Raw genomic sequence first — 6,810 nt, forward strand, 5'->3', positions numbered from 1 at the left:
TCTGTTCCCCAAGCTGAGTGTGAGTGCACAGGATCAAGGGGACTTTTTGGTCTCGAGTAGTGGAGGGGGGACAAGAATGACAAGAGTGAATTGGGGAGAGCAGCTTTAGCTAAGGAGGGAAGGCAGGAGTGGAGAACTTGCTGACTGAACCGGAGACCCTGTTGGGGAGGCTCTTCTAACATCTCTTTGGACTGCCGCTATGGAAATGTATAATTTTGGGGAACAACTTAGATGCTCCATTTGTTATCACATATCTGAGGATCATCAAGTCCTGCCATGCTCCCATAAACTTTGCAGAAATTGTCTGGAAAATGTTCTTCAGGCATCTGTGAACTTCTGCTGGCTGAGAGCCATGAGAATTCCACTGACATGCCCTAATTGCAGGTGTACAGTTGAAATCCCTCCCCCTGGCATTGAATCTTTGCCCGTCAACATTGACCTGAGGGCTATTATTGAAAAATACAAGCAGGAAGAGCACCCAGATGACATCACGTGCCCTGAGCACTCCAGCCAGCCACTCAACATCTACTGCCTGCAGGACCACCAGCCGGTGTGTGGCCACTGCCTTACCATTGGCCAGCACCAAGGACACCCCATGGAAGACCTTCACAGTGCCTACAAGAAAGAAAAGGAGGAGCCCCCCAAACTCTTCAAGCATTTGATTGACATGACACTGATAGTCACTGGGAAGATTTCTGGTTGATCTTTGAGAAGTTAGAGGAGCAGAAATCCCACGTGGAACAAGTTGTCCAAAGTGATAAAGAAACCATCCTCCTCTATTTTAAGGAGCTTAATGATATCTTGGATCTGAAGAAAAATGCTTTACTATATGCCTTGGATGATGTTGGGAAGGCGATTGATGAAGAATACACTCCACAAACTGATAGAATGAAAGAAATACGAGAAGAGCATATCTAATTACAGTCATTCACTGCCTTTTTGGGAGACGAGGAGTCTCCACTTAAGTTCCTGGAAAAATTCCATAGTGTTTGTCAGCAGGTGCAGGCACTGAAACAAAGAAAGCTGCCCAGTGTTCAGCTTCTTGAGATTTGTCCCCCTGTAGGAAGAGTGGGCCAGAACTGAAATCAGTCAAATAAAAATCTTGTGACTAAAATAAAACTCTCCCCCCAAAGGATGGAGAAGAAGGGGCAGTTTGCAAAAATTTTCTGCATTTTTATATTGACAATTATTTATCAGTTATTAGAAATGAGTTATTTCAGGGATGTTGCTGTTCATATTTAACATGCTACCCATTTTACACAATGAGAGTTCAGGACATTTCTCTGAAGATTCTCAATCTCTGAATCATTCTTTTTTCAACATTATAATTAAGGAATCTGTATGCCTTGCTCACCATAAGCTGAAGGGATTCCCATGGGATAATGATTCCCTTTCTTCTTTTATTATTTTTACTTTAAATTACTTGATATATGAAGACACATATGATCAAGCAGTTGTTTTTCTTCTGTGTTTCTGCCCCCACAATTCTTTCTCTGAATGTGGAGAGAATCTTCCTCTCAAATACCTCAGAATTGGCCTGGATCATTATAGTGCTCCTGGTGGAAAAGTCCATTACATTCAATTGTGCCACAGTGTATCTGTCTCTGTGTACAGTGTTCTCCTTTGCTCTGTATCAGTTCCTGGAGGGCCTTTCAGTTCACATGATTTCCTGTTTATGAGAATTTGGATCTGAATTTTAACTCTGCCTTCCTCTCTCTAGTCAGTTCTTAATTAGATCTGGGAAGCAAAGGGTGAACCCATGCTGGGGCTACCCATAATGGCGGAAGGCTTAATGTGCCATGTTTCAGTAGGGCTGATGGGCCTAAAAACAAAGACCAAGGAGAAGCAGAATGCTTGGATTGGTGGAAGTTAATCAAAGTTGAGGGAGTTTCCTAAAAATTATTTTGAATTGAAATTTATTTTTCCTTTTTGGCCAGTAAATGTTTAATGCTTTATAAAAAAAAAAAGGAGGGAAGGCAGAAGGGGGAAAATCTTCAAACCCCCTCTCCTCTTTCTGAGCCAACCCGCTACATCTGCTGTCTCCTCTGAACCCTGCTTTGATAAGGGGGTTCTTATCTTTTTCCCCCTCTCCATACTGAAAGTCCAAGCTTCCCATCGGGGCACAAAACTTCTCTCTTTATCTTTTTTTAAGACAATGGCAAACCATTCTGGTATCTTTGCCAAAAAAATGCAACCCAAAAAGGGTCATATAGAGTAGGATCCAACTGAAAACAACTAAACAACAAAACACCAGCTCATAGCTTAGACACCAGGAGTAAAACTCCACTTTTCCTAGTGATGTTGATGCCCCCAAAGCAGACTCTCTTGTCTAGGAGTATCAAGGGATTGATACTTCCCACCTATTCTCTTGTTCCTCTTACTTCCTTGGAGTTCGAGTTACTCCCCATGTGTTTCTACTTCTGTCTTTGAGTCATTATTATTCTCCCATTTCCTTAGCCTCCTCTCCCCACCTCAGGTTATTCCCACAGATATATGTTATAGTACTCCCATGGGGAGTTGCTATACCTCCCATCTGAATGCTATACTCTCTCAGTCCTGAGAAGTCAAAGAGAGAAGGTGGAAAAAGACTTTCTCCTGAGGGTTACCCACCTTTCCTGCTGGTGACTGGAAATCTTTCCCCCCAACATTTCCCAATTGAAAAGACTATTGAAGAGGAAACCTGAGAAAGACATTTTAAATCTCTATCTAACTTTACTTCAGCTCCTATTGCCCTGAGTCTGAACTGTGGCCAAGGGGCCAAAGCCAAGGTGAGTCAACCTAACTTTCTCTCCTGGGGCTCAGGCTGTCAAGGCCTGAGTTCCCCCCAAACTTGAATAGGGAGGAGAAAGGGTTTCATTAGAGACAGGGACCCCCTTTCCCCATTTCCCTTTCCCATTCTTTCCCTGCTTGTTATTTTTTGTTAACCCCTGATTGAGTTGACATTAAAATAGTTATCTGTTCCCCATGCTGTGAATCAAATGTGAATAAATAGATCAAGGGGAGACCCTTTGGTCTAAAGTAGTGGAGGGGGGAACAAGAGGGATGAGTGAATCTGTGTGAGCAGGCTTAGCTAAGGAGGGAAGGCAGAAGGGGGAAAATCTTCAAACCCCCTCTTCTCTCTATGAGCCAACCCTACATATCAGCTATCTTCCCTGAACCCCATTTTGAGAGTGGGGGGGTCTTCATTCTTCTCTTCTTTCTCTATTCTGAAATATCTCAGTTATAAATTAGCCTCCCCTCGAATATAATAGTTAAGATGTAATTTGTCTTTTGCAAAGTGCAATTGTTAATTTCTTTTAAAAGAAAACTAGCCTTTATTGTGCTAAAAGTACCCAAACGTAATGGCTTAAACACTCTGTGTCCAATGTTTTTCCAGCCAAGGCTCCCTATCCTCTGCTTCTCAACCCAGGTTGATATTCCCTCAGGTTTTTGAGAGCTGGCATTCATACTTCCCAGAAAGGAAGGTCTTGCTGGACTGTGGCCTCCTTGGCATATATTATTTTATCAGTATTATATATATTTATTTTACATGATAAATTATTTGCATAGTATCATAGATATAGAGCTAGAAGGAGCTATAGAGAGCCTCAAGTATAAACTCCAGAAAACTTAGGCAACAAAGAAGTTAAATGACTTCCTCAGAGTCATCTAAATAAATATTTGAGATAGGATTTGAATTCAGGTCTTCTTGTCTGAGTCTTTTTTAAAACCCTAACCTTCTGTCTTAGAATCAGTTATCAGTTCCAAGACAGAAGAGCAAGAAGGGCTAGGCAACTGGGGTTGTGATTTGCTGAGAGTCACACAGCTAGGAAGTATCTAAGGCCAGATTTGCACCTAGAACCTCCCATCTCTATCCATTAAATCACCCAATTGCCCTCTGACTGAGTCTCAAGCTCTGTGTTCTATACTATCTATATACCTAGCATATAGTATTTTGTTTGTTGTTCCCACTTTTTGTCCTTAAAAGTTCTTAGGGACAATGTGTTAGGCCTACAGACAGGGATGCTAGAGATAGCTTTAACAGAGCCAGTGAAAAACTTTTCAGTGTTAGTAAGTATTTAGCCATAGAAATCATCAATTGCTACACATCAGGCTTTTATTTATTGTTTTGTTGAGTATTTCAATTTAGGAAACCATTATTGTAGATTGTATTTTTCCCCATATCCTATTCTAAAAAAAATTCACAATGTCAGGCCTGCTTCTCCATGTTCCTATCAGCATTTAATTTGATCAACTGAACCCATCTGATTCTTAGTGAACATACATTACCAGGGCCATATTTAGTTAAATTGGTCCTTGGGCAACAGGAACAATCTGTTGCCAAGACCATACTCTTTCCAAAACCAAGTCCAAAATCAGGTTGGTCATACACAGTGGAATTATTGTTCTAATGCCACAACCCTTCAGGAATGCAGGATTACCTCCATGGTATGATAAATGTTAAAGACTTTTGCAAAATATTTATGCTCTCTAAGCCATTGTTGTCCCATTAGAAACTATGTTTGGATTATGTGTATGCTCAGGCTTAAGATATTCTATTAGCCTCTTGTAAGTGTGTGTGGACTCTCCAAATATCTATCACATTTAATTTGCCTAAGGTTCTATTAATCTACTTAATATCATTCTCATTTATTTTTTGGTTAGATTAATTTGATTCTGAGAGGGGAAAATTAAAGTCCTCCACTATTATTATTTTGTTATCTATTTTCATGTGTATCTCATTTAGTTTTTCCTTTAAAAATCTGGATGCTATATTTCTTGGTAGAGACAGGGCCAATGCTGATAATGCTTCATTATCATAGTAACCCCAACATACTATATTTACCCTGTCGATCTTTGGGGTTACTTATATTTAATCTTTTCATTATCTCTATATGTTTCTTCTATATCAAATTTTCTGCTGAGCTCTGGATTTCCCACTGGAGTAGTTGAAACTCCTTTAATATGTTAAATATCCACTTTTTACCTTTAATAATTATGTTCTCCTTTGTTAGATATATTATTCTTGGTTGTAAGCCCACTTCTTTTGCTCTATGAAATGCTGTGTTCAACGTCCTACATTCATTTAATGCTGTGTCTACTAAGTCTTCTGTTATTCTGACTATAGTTTCACAGTATTTGAATTGCCCCCCTCCTTGTTGTTTATAGTATTTTCTTCTTAATCTGGGAGATATGGAACTTGGCAATGATGTTCATGTGCATTTTCATCTTGGGTCTCTTTAAAGTGATGATCAGTGGATTCTTTCAATTTCCATTTTTTGCCCTCTGATTCTAGAATTTCTGGGCAGTTTTCCTTGATGATTTCTTGAATTATGGTATCTAACCCTTTTTTGCTATCATAATGTTCTGGGAGTCCAACTATTCTTATATCATCTTTTCTTAATCTGTTTTCAAGGTTAGTTGTTTTTATGATAAGATGTTTTCATATTCGCCTCTATTTTTTCATTCTTTTGACTTTGCTTTATTATTTCTTATTCTCTTAGGAAATTCTTAACTTCCTCTTATCCAATTTTGAGTTCTTAACACATAATTTTCTTTTCTGATATTCTGGATTTTTTTTTCTATTTAAGTGATATTTCTTTCATAATTTTCCTGACTTGCATGGCTTTTATTTCCCCCCTAATTTTCCCTTAATTCCCTTCATTTGGTTTTTGAGGTCTTTTTTAAGCTCTTCTACAAGATTTTTTTTGAGCTTGTGGCCATTCATTGAATTTCTTTGCTATTTTTGAAGTAGGTGTTTTTACTTCACTGTCCTGAGTTTGAGCAGAGATCTTCTCTTACTCCATAATAACTATTAATAATTGAATTCTTCCTCCTTTGCTTGCTCATTTTATTTCATTTTAATTTTAGCAGCCAGGACAATGGATTTAAATATTGACTTTTTACTGAAATCCCAGGGTTCCAAGTATGTTACCTCAGATTTCAGGATTTTTGTGTGTTTGTTTCTTCCTGAGTCCTATTTAGTTATTCCAGTTTTTATAACCCATTTTGGTTTCTTGTTCAGTTCTTGATTGATATCAGGTGCTCTAATCAGATGGCCAGTTCTGCCATTGCAACTGAAAGCTGCCAGTCTACCTCTTGCCTCTGGCAGCAGGTAGGCACTCCACTCTTCTGGGAGTAACCACTGATGATGGGGCTCCAGTTCCTCAGTAAACACACTCACCAGTGTGTCCTCCTTTCTCACTCCTCTGCTCCTATGGCCACAGTCAGAGATACAGCAGGTGTTTATTCTGTCTTTCTTGGGTTTTCAAAGTCCCTCCTTCATTAGCAATGAGTCTTGAGACTCTGTGTAAAGGACCTGGCACAGTGGCTCCATGGCATCTACTTCTTCATTCCCCAGTTTGGGGCCAGTGTGGGTCTCCTCCAGGGCTCAGCACACAAGGTGAGGTTGTTGCTGATTGTTGGCTCCACTATTTTCTTTGTTTCTGCTCCAAAGGGCCTGTAGCAGTGGGACTGGGACCAGGAAAGTTAAGAAATATTTCTTCCTAGCTGTCCTAGCCAGTGTAGGTGAACATTTTAGAAATCCTGTGCCCAAACTGCTCCTTCAAGTTGTCTGTGAGTTCCCCCATCCCCTACCCCCATTACCTCAGACAATGGAGAGAGGAAGTGCTCCTATTCAGCTGCTGGACAAGTGAAAAATGTCCTCAGGTGCTGCAGAGAGGGGAAACAGAGCAGCCCTCTCTGGCATGTAGAGGTACAGGTGCCACATCTTTGCCAACATGGTGATCTAGGTTGTTCAGTTTCACTCTTATCTCCTATCTATTTTTACCAAACAACTTTTAGCAATGATTGTGTGGAATTGTTTTTTGT

The 6,810-nt window shown here is 39.9% G+C and overlaps 1 pseudogene; it reads left to right on the forward strand.

Annotated features, from left to right (window-relative positions):
* Positions 1-205: 205 nt before the first annotated feature.
* Positions 206-1,083, forward strand: LOC107649965 (tripartite motif-containing protein 59-like; annotated as a pseudogene).
* The last annotated feature ends 5,727 nt before the right edge of the window (positions 1,084-6,810 follow it).

Source organism: Monodelphis domestica, chromosome 5, assembly GCF_027887165.1.
Source record: "Monodelphis domestica isolate mMonDom1 chromosome 5, mMonDom1.pri, whole genome shotgun sequence".
Taxonomy (NCBI): domain Eukaryota; kingdom Metazoa; phylum Chordata; class Mammalia; order Didelphimorphia; family Didelphidae; genus Monodelphis; species Monodelphis domestica.